Source organism: Triticum urartu, chromosome 2A (assembly GCF_056163025.1).
Source record: "Triticum urartu cultivar PI428250 chromosome 2A, HENAU_Tu73, whole genome shotgun sequence".
Lineage (NCBI taxonomy): Eukaryota > Viridiplantae > Streptophyta > Magnoliopsida > Poales > Poaceae > Triticum > Triticum urartu.
In genome coordinates this window covers 310,399,035-310,422,620 of record NC_141874.1, presented here as the reverse complement: position 1 = coordinate 310,422,620, position 23,586 = coordinate 310,399,035, and positions in this window count along the sequence as shown.

Genomic DNA, 23,586 nt, shown 5'->3' with positions numbered 1-23,586 from the left:
AAACAGAGGCCCAACATTAAGGGAAAAAAAAGGAGGGCGCTGGGGTTCTCACCAGGCCTCATGGGCCTTGGCCCAAGGCGGTGGAAGCAACAGGCCGGCGGATCTGGTTGTGATCTGGCGATCAACTGGACCCGGGTCAACGAGGACGATTGGGAGCGGGGTCAAACGAGCTTCTCTGCTCAAACTAAGAAGAGGCGCAGCGCGGTTGCGGGGCTGCGGGCACAGGGAGACACGGCTCCGGCGGGCAGGGGCCGGAGACGGGGCGGTGGAGCGGCGTGAATCTGAGCAGGGGTTCGAGGTAAAGGCGGCGCTCGCGGGGTCCGGCGAGGACATGTCTTGAGGCGGAGCAAGGCGCCAGAGGAGGCAAGCAACAACGGCGGCTTGGATGGCACGAGGCTGAAGATGGCGGGGCGCGATGTTGGTGACGTGCTGGTGGGTCTCCAGCGATGAGGTGACTGAGGAGGCCAGCGTTGGGGAAGAACTCGAGGGAGATGGTTGCAGATGTTGCCATCTACTAGTGCTAGTCGCTGGCGGCGACCGGTCAGGCGAAGGCGAGGAGAAGGCCAGGGCGAGGTGCTAGGCGACGGGGAGCATCTCCTTGAGGTGGAGCAAGAAACAGCGCGCGGTGGAGCTGGTCCTACTGGTCCAACGAGAAAGTCCTCAGGTGCAGCCGCATGGTGACCGAGAGAGGAACGAGGGAAGGAGAGGTGCATCAGTCGCCGGCCGGCAGCGAGGCTGCTCGGGCACGAAGGAGCAGAGAGCGCGAAGAGGTCCTCCATTGGCTAGCGGGTAGAGCTTTGTTGGCCGGCGACGAGAGACTCCGCGGTGGGGAGCGACATCTTCGGAGGCTCCATTCAGCGAGGAGACAAGAGGGATGTGGGTGAAATTTTGGATCGGGAGCGGATCCCGAGGTGGATGGAGGCCGGGTGGAGACGGCGGCTGATCCAAGGGAAGGAGACTAGGTGCTTGGTGGTTGGATGGATCTAGCTGGTGGTGTGTGGTGGTAGCTGAACGAGGAAGAAGGTGGGTGGTTGTGGTGGGCTCGAGGTGGACTCCGAGGAGGATTTGGAGAGAGGGTGGCGGCGGAAGAAGTGGATGGATGGGACAGATCCCTAGGTTTTAGGGTTGCCCACTATTTATATTGCAAAGGGATTAGGGTAGAGGCTATCACGTCCCTACGGTCGTAAACGGACGGCTGAGAAAAATATAGGTTGGGAAGTCCAATTAAGAAACCGGTGATGTTTTGTAGATGTTTGGGGATGATCCGGACACAACGGTGACGACTGCCCGGGTCGGGTCCGGGGAACTTTCGGACGCGCACATGAGGGGTCGGTGCACTGTGCAAAGAGGGGTTTTCGGACCGTGCGATCGCATCGGACGGCTCCGGATGCGAAGAGGGGTAGGTGGATGGACTAGGTGGGCTGTGGCAAGGCTGAGAGGAGAGAAGAGAGAGAGAGAGGGCCCGGCAGCAGTTTTCGGAGACCGAAAACGTCCGATGTTTGACTGGCAGTGGTGCTGCTATAGTTATACGTTGGGGCATCAAACGGACTCCGAACGCGATGAAATTTGACAGGCAGTCTACCTACACTAAAATAAGACCGCACGCCAACTTTCAACCCATTCCGAGAACATTTTTCGTCCACTTATAAAATAATATTTTGAACATGCCGCGGGCGCGTGCGAGTGTGGTTGGACTCAGAATAGACAGCGGAGAGAACGGGGGAACCCGGACAGATGCAAGTTTTGAAAACATGATGATGCAATGCGGATGGTTACATGGCAAGATGCAACATGCAAACAAATGACATGGCAACAACACGAATAACTGGAAGACACCTGGCGCAACGGTCTCGGGGTGTCACAATTTTCTCCCGTACCAAATGGATATGAAGAGTGCCTTCCTGAACGGAAAAATTGAAGAAGAAGTGTATGTTGCACAACCACCTGGTTTTGAAGACCCAAAGCATCCTGACATGGTATACAAGATCAACAATGCACTGTATGGCCTCAAACAAGCCCCTCACGCTTGGTATGACACACTAAAAGACTTCCTGAAGAGCAAAGGCTTCAAACCTGGTTACCTGGATCCCACACTCTTCACGAAGACATATGATGGCGAATTGTTTGTATGCCAAATCTATGTCGATGACACTATCTTCGGCTGCACAGACACGAAATACAGTGATGAGTTGTACACATGATGCAAGAGCAATATTAGATGTCCATGATGGCTGATTTGAAATTCTTCCTTGGTCTTCAAATCTGTCTGCAGGGCAACGGCATCTTCATATCACAAGAAAATACCTCAAATATTGCCTGAAGAAGTTTGGAATGCAAGACTGCAAAGGATACACGATGCCAATGCCAACCAAAAGTCATCTGGGCCCTGTCGACAATGGTGAAGAGTTCGATCAAAAGGTATACCGCTCCATGATTGGTTCTTTACTCTATTTATGTGCATCTAGGCCAGATATAATGCTTAGCATTTGCATGTGTGCTTGATTCCATGCGGCACCAAAGGAATCGCATCAATTGGCTGTGAAGCGAATTCTTCGATATTTGGCTTACACACCAACACTAGGATTATGGTATCCAAAGGGCTCAGAGTTTCATCTAGTTGGATTCTCAGATGCTGATTATGCTGGTGACAAGGTTGATCGCAAGTCCACATCAGGCACATGTCACTTTCTTGGATGATCCGTTGTCTATTGGTCTTCAAAGAAGCAGAACTGTGTATCCCTCTCCACTGCTGAATCTGAACACATTGCTGCTAGATCTTGCTGTGCTCAGCTTCTAAGGATGAAGCAAACTGTCAAGGACTATGGCATTCATCTGAAGCATGTGCCACTCTACTGTGATAATGAAAGCACCATCAAGATTGCCAACAACTTGGTTCAGCACTTGAAGACAAAGCACATTTAGATCCATCATCACTTTCTCAGAGATGATGTCATGAAGGAGGTATTGATATTATTCACATCGACACTGAAGAGAAATTGGCAGATATCTGCACAAAGCCCTTGGATGAGAAAAGGTTTTGCAAGTTGCGGTGTGAGCTAAATATCTTAGAATCCTCGAATGTCCTGTAGTTGGACACACATCCTAACGCTTGTGCATGTTGATGACTTAGATGTGCAACACACAAAATAACATATATCTTCAATCAATGAAGACATACACTTTATGTGTGAATACATTAACGCGGAATTTGACTCCGGAGCGCCATGATAATTGCGCGCCGTGTCTGGGTCTAATACTTCCTATACTGTGGGTAACGCCACCATCAAATCCATTTTGGAGTGTTTTGTTTGGCGTCATAACCGTATAGTCTTCGCATTTGGTTTGTCTTCAACATTGATTTGATTTTCAAGTTTATCTTCGTAATGTTGAGTTGGTCTCATACTGATATGTGTGTGTGTGTGTGTGTGTGTGTTATGTACTCTACGGCATTCACTTATAGCTATGTCTTCACTCTTGAATCTTTGTGATCTAAGTGAATGTGATCGGAACCTAGCCCCCTCTGTGCTTATACCTAAAATTCTATCTATCCAAGTCATATGCACTGTATTGAAACATGTCAAATGTCTTCTCTGAGTCCTTGTCAGTAGAAGACACAGAGACAAACATTTAAAATCTGTATTAAATGACATATCCTTTTTGCTTGAATACTGGAGAAGACGGAACGACCACCTGACAATCCAGGCGTGCGTGGGAACATGGAACAACTTCCAATAAGTTGCATGCAGGCCACGTGTCCTTCAGATGTGCGCCGCCAGGGGCACCTGCGTAATTACACTTCGTCGTCCCTATCCTTATAAATACACACACACACCGCGATCATTATCTCTTCTTCCACCTCGCCACCTCGCACAAACCCGAGCGCCTCCGCTAGCTCGAGTGACGCCAGAGACGAAGCGCTTAGCTGCCGCGACTTCTTTGACGCCGTCCTCACGCCGACCGCAGACCTCATCCTCTCCGCCGCTGCCCTAGGTGTCTTCCGTCGGCAAGTTAGGGCACGGGAGATTGAACTGCTCGGCTTCAAAACTCTGCCTCGTCTAGCAATTCGTCAGCGGTAAATAAAACTCTCTTTTTATTGTCTTTTGATCCGTCAAATCCATCCACTTTGACCAAAAGTGGTTTCTACACTTCCAAAATCTGGATATGTCTTTATCTGCATCTCATATTATGCTTAGGGTATTTACTTATGCTTCATAACTAGTTAGATTCCTCAGTTGTACTTATTCATGGATTCGTACAAATCTGGAACCAACTCTCTTCAAATAAGTGAATGTCTTCGCACTATGAGATCAATGTCTTCAAAACGATTTATCTTCAAAATCTTCTGAGAATGCATATGACCTCCTCCCCTTCCCACGCACCTTTAATGTTGTCACAGGTACATGTCCGTGCGAGAATCCCTTGGTTCTCCTAGTCTGCATTCATTTGCAGAGTTCTTACAGCATCACATTCACTCCCCTGAAGCCAGCTCTTGTCTAACCAGTAGAAGGAAGCCATTCACTGTTCTGAAGCCATTCAGTCTGAATATAATGGCCATAGATAAATCTGTCAGGAAAGGTGGCAGGCAGCACAGAGGAAATATAGCTCTAGATCTGCCTCCGGATCTGTATGAATTGTACAAGTCAGATCTTGAAGAAAGTTACAATCAGCGCAAGACCCGAATCCAATGGATTCGAAGATATTGGGCAGAACAGTGGTTCAAATACAACTTCGTCACTGCCAAATATGCTGAGAAGAATGCCATTGAGCGCCCATGGGGTGATATCCTGTACAGGAATCTACAGCCAAAGTCGAAGCCTGAAACCATTGCCCAAGGCTTCTACCCATGCATGGTCCAAGGACCGAAGCCTGAGAATGCCGAACCATCATCCATGTTATGGTGTCGCGAGGATAATCTGTTCAAGCGCAACTATAAGTTTGCCAAGGAGTCAGCTACAAAGAACAAGAAGGAGCTAGGACTCAACTTCAGCCCTGGTCTATCTGCTCCAAGGGCTGATGGCACACGTGATGCCAATCCAAATGTCATCGGCCCCTTCGACAACTTCGATGGCCTCCTCTCTCACATCGCTGGTCAGAGGGCTACAGTTGATCAATCTACTGAGGACGCAGGTTCTGAAGATGCGCCAGCGCCACTGAAGAAGATGAAGAAGAAGTCAAAAGCTTCGAAGCCCTCTGCCACACGAAAAGCTTCGACTATGAATCCATTGACCACTACACCTCCTGAAGCCAGTATGCAGTCTGAAGATTTGTCTCGTGTCTCCAAGAAGGCCGAGAAGTCCAAGAAAACCAAGCAGCCCAAGAAGATTTCTGGGTATCAACTAACTCATGCTGCCGTTCTGCGCAACGAGGAAGAAACCATTGATCTATCCAGTGATGAAGATCTTGGTGATGATGCACTTGAGTAGCTGATCAAGAGCAAGCAATACGCGGAGATCTTCAACGATCTGCCCCTCTTTGATGTTGACATTCTGAAGAACTTCATCGATGAATGGTTCGATGACTAGAGCATCAGTATTGATGATCTTCAGCTGCCTGTGGACATCAATGCTACCTTCCACGGAGCCATTGCCAATGAACTGGCCGTGGCTCAGAAAATCGTCGAGCTAAAAACAAGATTGATTATGAGAAGGCACATTTCAAGAAGAACATGGCCATGCTCAGCATGGCAGATGTTCAAATCTTCAAGAAAATGATGCATGATCTCAAAGAAGAGTTTCACAAGAAGAGGGAAGAAGCCAAAGGCTCATGAGAGCGCATGAAGTACTTCGAGGAGAAATGTGTTCAAGCCCACAATGAAGCTGAAAAGCGCAAAGCTCTTGGGTGTCCTGGCATCGATCCCAGGATGGTTGCCAAGCAAAAGAAGAAGTCTGCGGTGGCCCTAACTGAAGCATCAAGGCAAGAAGAACCTCGCATTGTCTTCCTTGCCAGCATGACAGGCTCAAAGCCTAAGGTCACCTCAGTAGCTTCAGAGCTGAAAAAGACAAGGGCAGCTGAAGCCAAAGCCAGGAAACGCAAGCACAAGGATGCGTCTGATGATGCCCCGTCCAATAAAAAATTGAAGACAAAGTCTTCAAAGAAAGAGCATGTTGCGGCCTCTGAACCCGTCATTGTTGAACCCATTTCTATTGCTCTTCCCGCCTCCACCAACCAAGAGCGTCGCCTTGTGATTCATGAGCCTGCTTCCATAGAGGCTCCTGAAAATGAAGAAGTTCCAGCTGTTGACCCCATCCCAGCCAAAGACATTGGTCGTGATGACAATGTTGAAGATGATGTAGTCCTTCCTCAAGAGCCCCAGTTGGTATCATCGCCTGCTCCCACGAGCAGTGAACTTATCAGCATTGGTCGTCCATTGACGCCAATTGCTCATGATGACTCATGGGCTGAGCGCTCACAGTAAGACACCCCAGTACATGATGAGACACCCAGAACTCCACCACCTCAAGTCACCACTCCGGTGCTTGACAACGACAACTACATGGTGCAGACCACTCCATCACCAAAGGCGTCGCCCGCATTCCGCAGGCTTCGCAAAAGCCCCAGGCCACAGGTCATTCCAGAAGGGGAAGTGCAACAAAGCTCATTAGCATGTCAAGTGTTTCCTGAAGCCACCCCTACTGTGAATGTCTCTGAGTTTGAAGCCAAAGCTGTTGAAGACATTCCGGCTGCATCAGTCGATGAAGATAATGAAGAAACAAGAGAAGAAGAAAAAATTGCCACACCCCCTGCTACTGCAGGTCATTCTCGTGGAGAATGTGATTGTGCCCAACCCTCCTGTTATTGAACACACGGAGGTTGAAAACACTGAGGCTGCCACAAACAACACCACTGAAGCCAATGACACTGTCATGGCTGAAGACAATGTGGAGCCTGAAGCTCATGAAGAGCCCGAAGCCAGTATGGAAGCTGAAGCCACTGTTCCACCTCCAAGGCCTCACACCATTGAATAGGCCTATGATCATGGTAAGATTGTCATAGTTAGATGGCCTATTATGGTTCCACCCTCTGCTCTCGGAACGCAATATGACTATCATGTGGAGCAGAGACCACAAGTTCAGAAGCCCAAGCCACGGCTGCCAAGGCTTCCAGGTACTCCCACTACAATGGGTTCTTTCAACATGCACAGCTTCAGAGCCCACAACACCTTCTTTGACAGTGCCAAGAATCCATACTCGAAGCCAAAGATCTCTTCCAATCAATTCTAGAGCCATCAGCAGCGTAGCTATTACTCCTCCATTCTATAAAATCAAGAGCGGATCTTTCCACACATGCGTCTTGATTGTGAAGCTATTGCTGGGCTGCCTGATACGCCTCCAAGGTATCTATAATTTTTTATTGTTCCATGCTATTATATTATCTGTTTTGGATGTTTAATGGGCTTATTTATACACTTTTATATTATTTTTGGGACTAACCTACTAACCCAAGGCGCAGTGCAAATTGTTGTTTTTTTGCCTATTTCAGTGTTTCGCAGAAAAGGAATATCAAACGGGATCCAAACAGAATGAAACGTTCGGGAGAGTTATTTTTGGAACAAACGTGATCCAGGGGACTTGGAGTAGACGTCAAGAAAGAAACAAGGTGGCCATGAGGCAGGGAGGCGCGCCTGCCCCCTGGGCACGCCCCCACCCTCGTGGGCCCCTCGCAGCTCCACTGACCTACTTCTTCCTCCTATATATATATCCATATACACCAAAAACATCCAGGGGCACCACGAAACCCTATTTCCACCGCTGCAACCTTCTGTACCCAAGAGATCCCATCTTGGGGCCTTTTCCAGAGCTCCGTCGGAGGCGTAATCAATCACGGAGGGCTTCTATATCAACACCGTAGCCTCTCCTATGATGTGTGAGTAGTTTACCATAGAACTTCGGGTCCATAGTTATTAGCTAGATGGCTTCTTCTCTCTATTTGGATCTCAATACAATGTTCTCCTCGATCTTCTTGGAGATCTATTTGATGTAACTCTTTTTGCAGTGTGTTTGTTGAGATCCGATGACTTGTGGGTTTATGATCAAGTTTATCTATGAACAACATTTGATTCTTCTCTGAAATCTTTTATGTATGATTGGTTATCTTTGCAAGTCTCTTCGAATTATCAGTTTGGTTTGGCCTACTAGATTGATCTTTCTTGCAATGGGAGAAGTGCTTAGCTTTGGGTTCAATCTTGCGGTGTCCTTTCCCAGTGACAGCAGGGGCAGCAAGGCACGGATTTTATTGTTGCCATCGAGGATAAAAAGATGGTATTTATATCATATTGCTTGAGTTTATGCCTCTACATCATGTCATCTTGCCTAATGTCTTACTCTGTTCTTATGAACTTAATACTCTAAATGCATGCTTGATAGCGGTCAATGTGTGGAGTAATAGTAGTAGATGCAGAATCATTACGGTCTACTTGTCGCGGACGTGATGCCTATATACATGATCATGCCTAGATATTCTTATAATTATGCACTTTTCTATCAATTGCTCGACAATAATTTGTTCACCCACCGTAATACTTATGCTATCTTGAGAGAAGCCACTAGTGAAACCTATGGCTCCCGGGTCTATCTTTTATCATATAAGTTTCCAATCTATTTTACTTTGCAATCTTTACTTTCTTATCTATATCATAAAAATAGCAAAAATATTTATGTTATTATTATTATCTCTATCAGATCTCACTCTCGTAAGTGACAGTGAAGGGATTGACAACCCCTTTATCGTGTTGGTTGCAAGGTTCTTATTTGTTTCTGTAGGTATGTAGGACTTGCGTGTAGTCTCCTACTGGATTGATACCTTGGTTCTCAAAAACTGAGGGAAATACTTATGCTACTTTGTTGCATCACCCTTTCTTCTTCAAGGGAAAACCAACGTAGTGCTCAAGAGGTACCAAGAAGGATTTCTGGCGCCGTTGCTGGGGAGTCTACGCACAAGTCAAGAAATACCAAGTACCCATCACAAACTCTTATCCCTCGCATTACGTTATTTTCCATTTGCCTCTCATTTTCCTCTCCCCCACTTCACCCTTGTCGTTTTATTCGCCCTCTTTTCCGTTCGCCTATTTTTCTCTCGCTTCTTGTGTGCTTGTGTGTTGGATTGTTTGTCATGATGGCTCAAGATAATACTAAATTGTGTGATTTTTCCAATACCAACAATAATGATTTTATTAGCACTCCGGTTGCTCCTCTTACCGATGCTGAATCTTGTGAAATTAATACTGCTTTGCTGAATCTTGTCATGAAAGATCTGTTTTCTCGCCTTCCTAGTGAAGATGCCGCTACCCATCTAAACATCTTTGTTGATTTGTGTGATATGCAAAAGAAGAAAGATGTGGATAATGATATTGTTAAATTGAAGTTATTCCTGTTTTCGCTTTGAGATCGTGCTAAAACTTGGCTTTCGTCTTTGCATAAAAATAGTATTGATTCTTGGAACAAGTGCAAAGATGCTTTTATCTCTAAGTATTTTCCTCCCGCTACGATCATCTCCTTTATAAACAATATTATGAATTTTAAGCAACTTGATCATGAGCATGTTGCCCAAGCTTGGGAGAGGATGAAATTGATGATATGTAATTGCCCTACTCATGGTTCAAATTTGTGGATGATCATACAAATTTTTTATGGTGGATTGAATTTTTCCTCTAGAAATCTTTTAGATTCGGCCGTGGGAGGCACTTTTATGGAAATCACTTTAGGAGAAGCTACTAAACTCCTAGATAATATTATGGTTAATTATTCTCAATGGCACACCAAAAGATCTACTAGTAAAAAGGTTCATGCTATAGAAGAAATTAATTTTTCGAGTGGAAAGATGGATGAACTTATGAAATTGTTTGCTAATAAGAGTGTTTCTTCTGATCCTAATGATATGCCTTTGTCTACTTTGATTGAGAATAATAATGAATCTATGGATGTGAATTTTTTGTTGGTAGGAACAATTTTGTTAACAACGCTTATAGAGGAGACTTCAATCCTAGGCCGTTTCCTAGTAATTACTCTAATAATTATGGTAATTCCTAAAACAATTCTTATGGAAATTATAATAAGATGCCCTCTGATTTTGAATCTAGTATTAAAGAATTTATTAGTTTGCAAAAGAGTTTCAATGCTTTGATTGAAGAAAAATTGTCTAAGATTGATGAGTTGGCTAGGAACGTGGATAGAGTTTCTCTTGATGTTGATTCTTTGAAACTTAGATCTATTCCACCTAAGCATGATATCAATGAGTATCTCAAAGCCATGAGAATTTCCATTGATGAGTGCAAAGAAAGAACCGCTAGGATGCATGCTAAAAAAGATTGCTTTATAAAAGCGTGTTCTTCTAGTTTTGATGATAATAAGGATGAAGATCGAAAAGTGATTGATGTGTCTCCTATCAAATCTTTGTTTTGCAATATGAATCTTGATAATGATGGGACTGGAGATGAGTCAACTTTAGTTAACAGGCATCCCAATGATTCGGAGTTTTTAGATCTTGATGCAAAAATTGGTAAAAGTGGGATTTGAGAGGTCAAAACATTACATAGCAATGAGTCCACTATTTTGGGTTTTAAGTAATTTAATTATGATAATTGCTCTTTGATAGATTGTATTTCCTTGTTGCAATCTGTGCTAAATTCTCCGCATGCTTATAGTCAAAATAAAGCTTTTACCAAAATTATTGTTGATGATTTAATACAATCTTATGAAGAAAAATCTTGAATTAGAAGTTTCTATCCCTAGAAAACTTCATGATGAGTGGGAACCTACTATTAAAATTAAAATTAAAGATCATTAATGCTATGCTTTATGTGATTTGGGTGCTAGTGTTTCCATGATTCCAAAAACTTTGTGTGATGTGTTAGGTTTCCGTGAATTTGATGATTGTTCTTTAAATTTGCATCTTGCGGATTCCACTATTAAGAAACATATGGGAAGGATTAATGATGTTCTTATTGTTGCAAATAAGAATTATGTGCCTGTAGATTTCATTGTTCTTGATATTGATTGCAATCCTACATGTCTCATTATTCTTGGTAGACCTTTCCTTAGAACGATTGGTGCAATTATTGATGTGAAGAAAGGGAATATTAGATTCCAATTTCCGGTAAGGAAAGGCATGGAACACTTTCCAAGAAATGAAATTGAACTACCTTATGAATCTGTTATGAGAGTCACTTATGGATTGCATACCAAAGATGATAATACCTAGATCTATTCTTGCTTTTATGCCTAGCTAGGGGCATTAAACGAGAGCGCTTGTTGGGAGGCAAACCAATTTTATTTTTGTTTCTTGCTTTTTGGTTATGTTTAGTAATAAATAATTCATCTAGACTATGTTTAGATGTGGTTTTATGCTTTTAGTTAGTGTTTGTGCCAAGTAGAACCTTTGGGAAGACTTGGGGGTAGTTTTTGCGATCTTCCTGTAAAAAACAGAAACTTTAGCGCTCATGAGATTTGCTGCCATTTTTTACTGGAGAGCGCGATTAGGTTGATTCTTTTTGCAAACGATTAATAGACAAATTCTTCACGTCCACCAATTGATTTCAGAATTTTTGGGGTTACATAAGTATTCTAAACCTACATATTACTACAGACTGTTATGTTTTTGACAGATTATGTTTTTTGTGTGTTGTTTGCTTATTTTGATGCATCTATGGCTAGTATCGGAGCTTATGAACCATAGAGAAGTTGGAATACAATAGGTTTAACACCAAAATAAATAAATAATGAGTTCATTACAGTACCTTAAGTGGTGGTTTGTTTTCTTATACTAAAGGAGCTCATGAGATTTTCTCTTGAGTTTTGTGTTGTGAAGTTTTCATGTTTTGGGTAAAGATTTGATGGATTATGGAATAAGGAGTGGCAAGAGCATAATGTTGGGGATTCCCAAGGCACCCCAAGTTAAATTCAAGGACAACCAAAAGCCTAAGCTTGGGGATGCCCCGGATGGCATCCCCTCTTTCGTCTTCGTTCATCGGTAACTTTACTTGAGGCTATATTTTTATTCACCACATGATATGTGTTTTGCTTGGAGCGTCTTGTATGATTTGAGTCTTTGCTTTTTAGTTTACCACAATAATCCTTGCTGTACACACCTTTTGGTAGAGACACACATGAATTGGAATTTATTAGAATACTCTATGTGCTTCACTTATATCTTTTGAGCTAGATAATTTTGCTCTAGTGCTTCACTTATATCTTTTAGAGCATGGTGGTGGTTTTATTTTATAGAAATTATTAATATATCATGCTTCACTTATATCATTTTGAGAGTCCTTTAGAATAGCATGGTAATTTGCTTTGGTTATGAATTTAGTCCTAATATGATAGGCATCCAAGATTGGTATAATAAAAACTATCATAAAAAGTGCATTGAATACTATGAGAAGTTTGATACTTGATAATTGTTTTCAGATATAAAGGTGGTGATATTATTGTGTGCTAGTTGAGTTGTTGTGAATTTGAGAAATACTTGTGTTGAAGTTTGCAAGTCCCGTAGCATGCACGTATGGTAACCGTTGTGTAACAAATTAGAAACATGAGGTGTTCTTTGATTGTCTTCCGTATGAGTGGCGGTCGGGGACGAGCGATGGCCTTTTCCTACCAATCTATCCCCCTAGGAGCATGCGCGTAATTCTTGGTTTGATGACTTGTAGATTTTTGCAATAAGTATGTGAGTTCTTTATGACTAATGTTGAGTCCACGGATTATACGCACTCTCACCCTTCCATCATTTCTAGCCTCTTCGGTACCATGCATTGCCCTTTCTCACCTTGAGAGTTGGTGCAAACTTCGCCGGTTCATCCAAACCTCGTGATATGATACGCACTGTCACACATAAACCTCCTTAAATATTCCTCAAAACAGCCACCATACCTACCTATTATGGCATTTCCATAGCCATTCCGAGATATATTGCCATGCAACTTTCCACCGTTTCATTCATGACACGCTTCATCATTGTCATATTGCTTTGCATGATCATGTAGTTGACATCGTATTTATGGAAAATCCACCATGCATAATTTATCATACGTGTCACTCTTGATTCATTGCCCTTCCCGGTACACCGCCGGAGGCATTCATATAGAGTCATATTTTGTTCTAGTATTGAGTTGTAAATAAATAGAAGCGTGATGATCATCATTAATAGAGCGTTGTCCCAAATAAAAAAAGAGAAAGGTCAAATAATAATAAAAAGGCCCAAAAAAGAAGAAAAACAAAAAGAAATAAAAAGGGACAATGCTACGATCCTTTTTTCCACACGTGTGCTTCAAAGTAGCACCATGATCCTTATGATAGAGAGTCTCTTGTTTTGTCACTTTCATATACTAGTGGGAATTTTTCATTATAGAACTTGGCTTGTATATTCCAACAATGGGCTTTCTCAAATGCCCTAGGTCTTCGTGAGCAAGCAAGTTGGATGCACACCCACTTAGTCCTTTTGTTGAGCTTTCATACATTTATAGCTCTAGTGCATCTGTTGCATGGCAATCCCTACTCCTTGCATTTACATCAATTGATGGGCATCTCCCTAGTCTGTTGATTAGCCGCGTCGATGTGAGACTTCCTCCTTTTTTGTCTCTCCACATAATCCCCATCATCATATTCTATTCCACCCATAGTGTTATATCCATGGCTCGCGCTCATGTATTGCGTGAAAGTTGAAAAAAGATTGAGATTACTAAAGTATGGAACAATTGCTTGGCTTTTCATCGGGGTTGTGCAAAATGAGAGCATTCTTGTGTGACGAAAATGGAGCATGACCAAACTATATGATTTTGTAGGGATGAACTTTCTTTTGCCATGTTATTTTGAGAAGACATAATTGCTTAGTTACTATGCTTGAAGTATTATTATTTTTATGTCAATATTAAAATTTTGTCTTGAATCTTTTGGATCTAAAAATTCATGCCACAATAAAGAAAATTACATTGAGAATTATGCTAGGTAGCATTCCACATCAAAAATTCTGTTTTTATCATTTACCTACTCGAGGACAAGCAGGAATTAGGCTTGGGGATGCTTGATACGTCTCCAACATATCTATAATTTTTGAATATTCCATGCTATTATATTATCTGTTTTGGATGTTTAATGGGCTTATTTATACACTTTTATATTAGTTTTGGGGCTAACCTACTAACCCAAGGCCCAGTGCAAATTGTTGTTTTTTTGCCTATTTCAGTGTTTCACAGAAAAGGAATATCAAACGGAATCCAAACGGAATTAAACCTGTGGGAGAGTTATTTTTGGAACAGATGTGATCCAGGGGACTTGGATAGACATCAAGAAAGAAACGAGGTGGCCACGAGGCAGCTCCACCGACCTACTTCTTCCTCCTACATATATATATATCCATATACCCCAAAAACATCCATGGGCACCACCAAACCCTATTTCCACCGCCGCAACCTTCTGTACCAAAGAAATCTCATCTTGGGGCCTTTTCTGGATCTCCGCCGGAGGGGGAATCGATCACGGAGGGCTTCTACATCGACACCATAGCCTCTCCGATGATGTGTGAGTAGTTTACCACAGACCTTCGGGTCCATAGTTATTAGCTAGATGGCTTCTTCTCTTTCTTTGGATCTCAATACAATGTTCTCCTCGATCTTCTTGGAGATCTATTTACTCTTTTTGCGGTGTGTTTGTCGAGATCCGATGAATTGTGAGTTTCTGATCAAGTTTATCTATGAACAATATTTGATTCTTCTCTGAAATCTTTTATGTATGATTGGTTATCTTTGCAAGTCTCTTCGAATTATCAGTTTGGTTTGGCCTACTAGATTGATCTTTCTTGCAATGGGAGAAGTTCTTAGCTTTGGGTTCAATCTTGCGGTGTCCTTTCCCAGTGACAGCAGGGGCAGCAAGGCATGAATTGTATTGTTGCCATCGAGGATAAAAAGATGGGGTTTATATCATATTGCTTGAGTTTATCCCCCTACATCATGCCATCTTGCCTAATGTGTTACTCTGTTCTTTTGAACTTAATACTCTAAATGCATGCTGGATAGTGGTTGATGTATGGAGTGATAGTAGTAGATGCAGAATTGTTTCGGTCTACTTTTCGCGGTCATGATGCCTATATACATGATCATGCCTAGATATTCTCATAATTATGCACTTTTCTATCAATTGCTCGATAGTAATTTGTTCACCCACCGTAATACTTATGCTATCTTGAGAGAAGCCACTAGTGAAACCTATGGCCCCTAGGTCTATCTTTTATCATATAAGTTTCCAATATAGTTTACTTTGCAATCTTTAGTTTCTTATCTATATCATAAAAATACCAAAAATATTTATCTTATTATTATTATCTCTATCAGATCTCACTCTCGTAAGTGACCGTGAAGAGATTGACAACCCCTTTATGACGTTGGTTGCGAGGTTCTTATTTGTTTGTGTAGGTACGAGGGACTTGCGTGTAGTCTCCTACTGGATTGATACCTTGGTTCTCAAAAACTGAGGGAAATACTTACGCTACTTTGCTGCATCACCCTTTCCTTTTCAAAGGAAAACCAATGTAGTGCTCAAGAGGTAGCACTGCCCTGTCTTGAAGAAGCACTTGACTACTTCAGGGATGTTGTTCTTCTACCATTTGTCACAGACAAGGAGCAGTAGAATGAAGAGCTTCTGCTACAGTTCTATGCTACACTTCACATTCGCGGCTACAACAGGGATCCAAAGACATGGATTCTTGAGCGGATGACAGGTGATGTGCGTTGTCGGTGTCAAAACCGGCGGATCTCGGGTAGGGGGTTCCGAACTGTGCGTCTAGGAGGATGGTAACAGGAGGCAGGGGACACAATGTTTTACCCAGGTTCGGGCCCTCTTGATGGAGGTAAAACAAGAGTATATCTACCATGAGATCAGAGAGGCTAAACCCTAGAAGCTAGCCTATGGTATGATTGTTGTACGTCCTATGGACCAAGACCCTCCGGTTTATATAGACACCGGAGAGGGCTAGGGTTAGACAGAGTCGGTTACAATGGTAGGAGATCTACATATCCGTATCGCCAAGCTTGCCTTCCACGCCAAGGAAAGTCCCTTCCGGACACGGGACGAAGTCTTCAATCTTGTATCTTCATAGTCCCGGAGTCCGGCCGAAGGTATAGTTAGGCTATCCGGACACCCCCTAATCCGGGAGTCCCTCAGTAGCCCCTGAACTAGGCTTCAATGATGACGAGTCCGGCGTGCAAATTGTCTTCGGCATTGCAAGGCGGGTTCCTCCTCCAAGTACTTCATAGAAGATTTTGAACACAAAGGTAGTGTCCGTCTCTGTAAAATAAGTTTCCACATATTGCCATAGAGAGAATAATATTTACACAAATCTAATCTGCTGACGTATTCCGTAGCGTGACATCACACCACGGCCAGGTCTTTATTCAAATCGTTTTACTGTCCCACCTCAGTGCGTTTAGCGAGACGGTTTCCTTGGCACGTCTTGTCAAAGCAGAGATCGTGTCCCCTTATTCCGGGATTCTCATCAATACGGGAATGGGTACCCAACCGCGCCATCGATTACGGCGCTTGGGAGATAAGCGAGTTTTACCAGGCTGGTGGGGACACATAGTCGCGTCTTCCCATATAAGGGAATAAGGATCCACCTTTTCATCCACGCCTTCTTCCTCCTTTGCCTATCCATTTCCACGCACTCGAGCTCCAGCACCCAAGTCCGCACACCCCACCTCAACCTTCTCCAGCCATGTCCGGAGCAGGAAGCAAGTGGATGGTCTCCTCCATCACGGAGGGACACATCAAAAAACTGAGGAAGGCCGGATACTTGTCTAACGACATTGCGCACCGGCTTCCCGAAGAGGGGCAGCTCATCCCCACCCCTAGGCCCCATGAGAGGGTGGTGTTCCTCCCCCATTTCCTCCGCGGACTGGGCTTCCCTCTCCACCCATTTATCCGGGGGGCTCATGTTCTACTATGGCCTAGATTTCCACGATCTGGCCCCGAACTTTGTCCTCAATATCTCGGCATTTATCGTCGTGTGCGAGGCTTTCTTCTGCATCCGCCCCCATTTCGGCCTATGGCTCAAGACTTACAATGTCAAGCCGAAGGTGGTGCGCGGCACCCAGGCGGAGTGTGGAGGCGCCATGGTGGGCAAGATGCCCAACGTCCTATGGCTCGAGGGCTCCTTCGTAGAGTCCCTAAAGGGGTGGCAATCGGGGTGGTTTTACATCACCGAGCCGCGCGACCCTGAATGGGTCGCAGCCCCCGAGTTCCGATCCGGACCCCCTATGTGGCTCACCTCCTGGAAAGAGACGGGCCTGTCGTGGGGTAAAGAAGGAGAGCTGACCGGACTCCAAACATGCGTCCAAACCCTGGTGGACAAGAAGCTCAAACTTGTCAACGTAGTCCAGGTTATGTTCATCCGCCGGATCCTCCCGTGTCAACAACGGGCTTTCAACCTGTGGGAGTTCGACCCGGCGCAACACCGAACTCTGAGCAGGCTCTTCGACACGACATACGAAGATGACTAGAAGGTGCTTTTCAAGGGCGTCGAGGCCCCCGCATCCGCTACCGAGGATCGCAGATTCAGCACGCAGCGTCACGCTCGTGCTGTAAGCTGTTTTTACCTTTTACAGGGTATTAGTTTTTCATGGTTTGACTCCATGCGGGATCTAAGATCCCTTACCTTTGACAGGATTGGCAGGAGACGTCCGGACAGATCAACTGTCTCGCTCCTTTGCCCGAAGGCCCAGCGGACGCTCGCTTGGTGAAGCTGCTGGTTCCGGCACCCTATGTGGTGCCGGAGAAGAAGGCCAAGAATAAGTCCACAGGGACTCGAAAGAGTGCCAGGCGCCAGGAGGTGTCGGATTCATCATCCGAAGACTCCAAGGCGCACTCCTCCCGTGAAGACGAGGAGGAGGAAGACGTGACCTCTCCCCCTCCAGTGGGGGGAGAGAAGAAAAGGAAGGCCGCCCCAACTTGGGAGGCCGAAGGGTCCAAGAAGGGGAAGACCCTTCCTCCAGACTGCTCCACCAACGCCAACGACGGCGAAGAGGAGTGGCCGCTAGGGATGAAAACGGAACGGAAACTTTCCGTTTTTCCGGAAAAAAAGCGAAAACGGAGAGGAAAAACAGAAATGGAAACGGAATTTTGCAAAACAAAAAAAAGTGGAATTTTTTATGTGGAAACGGAAACAAAGACGAAACAATGTTTTCCGGCGGAACAAGTGCGGAAATGGAATTTTCCGTTTCCGTTAATATGGAACTTTCCGCTTTTAATACGAGAAAATGTCTATTTTATAGCCCAACACAGAGTTACATAGCAGAATAATGGCCCATGGCCCAACTTCAGCATAACAATACACCAGGCACTGCAGCAAGGCGAGCAGAATCCCTAATCTAATCCCTAATCACCGCTCAAAAATAATCTAATCCCTAATCGAGCAGAGGAGCACGCCGCCACCGCCACTGCCCTCGCATCTTCGGCCGGCCTGCCCAGACTTGACATGGCGCCGTCGGACGCTGCCGTCCTCTGAAGCTGCCGTTCGACGCCTCCGTCCTCTACGCCCCTCTGAAGCCGCCTTTCCGACGCCTCCGACCTCTATGCCCCTCCAACACAATCGAATCCCTCCGCAGTTGCACCCCTCTCCGCTGCTAACGACACCTTCACGGCTGCACCTGCAGTCCTGCACTACTGCACATACAGAGTAAGATCACCAAGCAAGATAGCTTATGAATGTTCGTGCAGATCTTGCGAAAATCCAGGATACACACTATGTTGAATTTCCTGTAGCCATGTACATACAGTAAGTCTATCAGAACTAATATTGGGATCCTTGTGCTTTCACAGTGCACTAGTGGGCTAGTGGTACAGTTGTATTTAGCTTGCTTATACATAATTAATTAATGCTGTTAGCCTGTTACAGGTCTGGCCGTAGTGTTAGTGCACTGCCAACCTACAATGGATGATTTTTTTACGGCAAGTAGCAGTGCAAGTGTAAGCGCAACATCTCCGATTGTGCTTGAATCATCGTCGGAGCAGCCTCCCAATGCTACTAATACAAGTGCAGCAGCTGCAAGTTCGGATACAGCTAATGGAACTGAAGATGCAGCCCCTGACGTGAAGAGATGTAAGAAGCTCACCTTTGATGTTTGGGAACATTTCACCAAGTATGAGATAACGACGATGGATAAGGATGGTAACAAGGTTGTAGAGAAATGGGCTAGATGCAATAGCAAAGGGTGCAATTACAAGGGCCCTCGTACTAATGCTCGAGGCAATCGGGGCACAACAGTTTTCAAGTCTCATTTGCAGAACAAGCATCAGATCATTACTGGACAGCAAAAACTTGTACTGAATAAAGTTGAAGGAAATGAGTCCATGGTAGCACCTGCGACCTTTAGGTATGACGAGTCTACCAGTTTGAAGAAGTTTTATCTCTCAATTATAATGCATGAGTACCCCTTCAATATTGTTGACCATGAGTACTTGGTGGACTTTATCCATTCTTTGCGTCCAACTTTTCCAATTAAAAGTCGCCCTACTATGAAGAAAGACATAGTCAACATATTTAAAGAGGAAAAGAAGAAATTGTATGAGTACTTCAAAACAGTGCAGTGCCGATTTAGTGCCACCATGGACATGTGGACATCTGGACAAACCAAAGGATACATGTGCATCACTGTTCATTGGATAGATGAAAACTGGTGCATGCAAAAGAGGATTATCAAGTTTAATCATGTACAGGGAAACCATTCAGGAAAAAATCTTGGCTTACACTTTTATGATTGCATAGTGGACTGGAATCTTGACAGGAAATTGCTTTCACTCAGTTTGGACAATGCTTCAGCCAATGATAAGTGTGTTGAGGGGCTACTAACCAAATTCAGTAAGAATAGTCTAATCTGTGATGGCATATTTTTTCATGTAAGATGTTTCAATCACATCCTAAACCTGGTCGCTCAAGATGGTTTGAAGACAATTGCAGCATCTATTGCAAATATTAGAAATACAATATCAATTGTGAGGAATTCTCCACAGCAGAAGGAAGAGTTTGAGAAGTGTGCTTCAGAATGTGACTTGAATCCAAAATCTGAACTGATCTTGGATGTTCCTACCCAGTGGAATTCCACGTATGATATGCTGCAGAAGGCACTTTGCTTTAGAGATGCTTTTGATAGGCTTTTTCTTTGGCATAAAAAGAAGTATAAGAAGTGTGCTCCAACTTCGCAGAATTGGATTATGGCATTGAAGATATGTGATCACCTGAAGATTTTCAAGGATGCTACTGTGCTGTTCTCTGGAACTACATATCCAACTGCAAATAAGTTTTTTATCACCTTTTGCAAGTTTAAGATTGCAATTGATGGCTGGTGTGCTAGCTCTGACAAAGTAATTAAGTCTATGGCATGTTCCATGAAACTTAAATATGATAAGTATTGGGAGAAGTCCAACATGGCACTTTCCGTGGCAGCCTTCTTTGATCCTAGATACAAGAGAAACGTGATAGAATATTATGCACCAACCATTTACCCCACCACTCATGACCAACAGATTGAGAAGTTTACAAAAGTTATTACCCAGTTGTTTGAAGCTTACATCTCTACATCAAAGAAGACAACATGTAACAGTAGTGATACTAATATGTATAAAACACCTTCTGTTGATCTTGATCTAGATGATGGTTTAGACTTGTTCTTGAGTAGTAGAAGTCAAAAATCAGACCGTGTTCTCAAAACTGAGTTGGAAGTATACATGGAGCAAGAGTTACAATCTAGAAAAGATTCGAATTTTGATATACTATCATGGTGGAAGGTCAATCAAGTTGAGTTTCCTATTCTGTCACGACTTGCTCGAGATATCTTATCTATGCAAGTGTCGACGGTTGCCTCGGAGTCGGCATTCAGTGCTGGTGGGCGGGTTGTTGACCCATTTCGTGGTCGTCTTGAACCTGAAACCGTCGAAGCTTTAATTTGTACTAAAAGTTGGATTGGAGCATCAAAAGGTAACCTTTTAAATTTTATCTCAACTTCATGTGCACCCTGTGACATAATCATACTAATAATTATTATTATCAATCATTCAGGTAGTGACATTGCATCTGTTGTCAAAGACATGGGCATGCGAAGCTTGGAGGAACGTTTTACAACTTTGGTGCACATGGTTTGCATTTTATCTATTTTTTGACTCGTATTATGTCTAATACTCATATTACAGAACTTGAAATCTATTTGTATGCTTGCCTATGTAGTTGGAGGAGCCACAAGAGGATGATAGTGATGATGACCTGGAGGACTTCATGGATGAGGAAATGGAGGATTGAATGTTGTAGTGCTGGAATGGAACTGTTAGTTACTATATTTAAAGTTTCAAATATTTGCATCATGGATACTTTTCTTGTTGAGTTGAAGTGTGTACTATAGTACTAGTACTATTAAAGCTGAGCACTATTGTGATTTGAGCTGCGATGTTTGGTTGTTGGATGGCTTCCAAGTTTTTTTGTTGCAAAAGTTGAATATTTATGCACAAATGAATATCTAATAATATATCCACAATATATCATAATATTTTATAATCATCTTATCATTGACAACTTTGTTCATTTCATTGTGTTTTTTTCCACGGTTCAAGGGTTCTTTGTTCCGGTGAACATCCGCTTCCGTCTCCGTTTCCGTGTCGTATTCGCTCCATTTTTGTTTCCGGTAGTATCTGTTTTCGTATTTGTTTCCGAGGTTTCTGTATTCGTTTCCGTTTCTGGAAAAAAATATGAAAACAAATATGATAGCACCCAGTTCCGTCCGTTTCCGCTCCATTTTCATCCCTAGTGGCCGCACAGGGCCAAGCCCCTGGCGAGATCATAAGTATTCGGACACCTGAGCGATTCATAGTGTTCCTTTCTTGCACAACTCCTCCTTACGCCGAACATGACTGTGCAGTCCGCCTAAGGCCGGGCTCGACGAGTCATCGAGCGGCTCCCTGGATTCGTCGGATGTGAATTCGCTTCCGACGGCTATCTCCCCCCACCCTACGGACGACGCCGAGGTGGCGTCCCAACAGGTTCCAAGCCAGGAGGAGGTGGTCCTGGAGGCGCCGCCAGGCGACCTCCCGGACTCCAGGCGTAAAGGGGATAGAACCCCCAAGGGAACCACGCTGGGACCTTCAACGTTCCGAACTCCAGTAGGGAGCCTCCTTCCAAGAGGGGCAAGCCTACCGAGCCAGTGACCTCCGTCCAACCGGAGGCACCGGACAATTTGCTGGAGGTGCTTAACGGCGCCTCCATCGACAAGGAGCACCGCACTATTATGAGTGCGGTGATACAGTAGGTTCAGTCCGCCAATAGCGGACTGACTGAAGCCTGTGCCAGCCTTCTAACAGGCTTTGAGGTAAGTAAAGAATATGTAAAAATATTACCACATAGACAGTAGCCCCTGATGCTCTGTTCGGCGTTTGGAAAGAAAAGCCGAATAGAGGATCTAATAACATTCGTAGGAGTCTAACATAATTAAGTCAATATGCGTATGCAGGCTTCCCTGCTGGCCTCCGCCGCACTAACTGCGGAGGTGGATACGCTGAAGCAAAACCTCGCGCGGTCCGAGAACGAGCTCGGCCATGCCAAGAGGCAACTCGAGGAGAAGGAAGGTAAGTAGTACCTTGCGCAAGTATATAGAGAATATGTGGTTGCATAAAATGATAGGATCAACGTGCTATTATAGGGGCCACGACCGAGGTGGCAACCCTTAAGCAAGCGTTGTCCGAGGCCAAAAACAGAGCGGCCGCGGAGCGCACAGAGAGAGGGAAGCAGGAGGCGCGGGTGGAGGAGGTGCAGAAAGAGCTCCAGGCTCTCGTGAAAAAACACGAGAGTTTGGAGCTTGACTCAAAGATGCAAGCGTCTGAGCTTGCGGCAGCCCTCAAAAGCGTGAAGTCTGCCAAGGCCGAAGCCCAAAAAGCCCTCCAAGAAATTGAAGCGATGAAGAAGATAGCGGCGGGTAAGGCATTCATTATGCAAAGCAAGCACGTGAAAGTGAATTACTTGTTACTTACCCGAGTCTGGAGCCCTCCAGGAGCATTCGCAAATTTGCCCCGCAGTGCATCTGATGCCGCTACCTACTACCGAGCCGAGGAGGGGAGCTCGACGGAGAAGGTGTTCTGGTCTCAGTATGCTGATGCCAGACATCTGGTGCCTTTGATCGACCAGCTGAAGCAAATGGGCTTCATAGTTCAGCTTTGGCCTGGGGAGGCTCTACCTGGGAGCTACTTCGGGCTGGTGAGGCGGCTGGTGGATGCCTGTCCACGGCTTGAAGTAATCAAGCGCTCCGTCTGCATCGAAGGTGCCCGTAGGTCGCTTGCCCGTGCTAAAGTGCACTGGGGCAAGATGGATGTGGAGAAGCTGGTGAAGGACGGGCCACCGCCGAGCAAGGAGCATCGCGTCCCGGAAGCGTATTATGAGGGCGTCCTGAAGGGTGCCCGCCTTATAGTGGATGAATGCTCCAAAGATGTAATTTTTGAGTAAACTCGCATTTGTGATCCTGTACGCTAAAAACTTGTTCATATGCGCTAAGCAACGCTTTTGAATTTAAAATATTACCTTTTGTGCGGCCGTTTATCAAATTTGAGAGATGGTGAGTCGTCGGCTTCT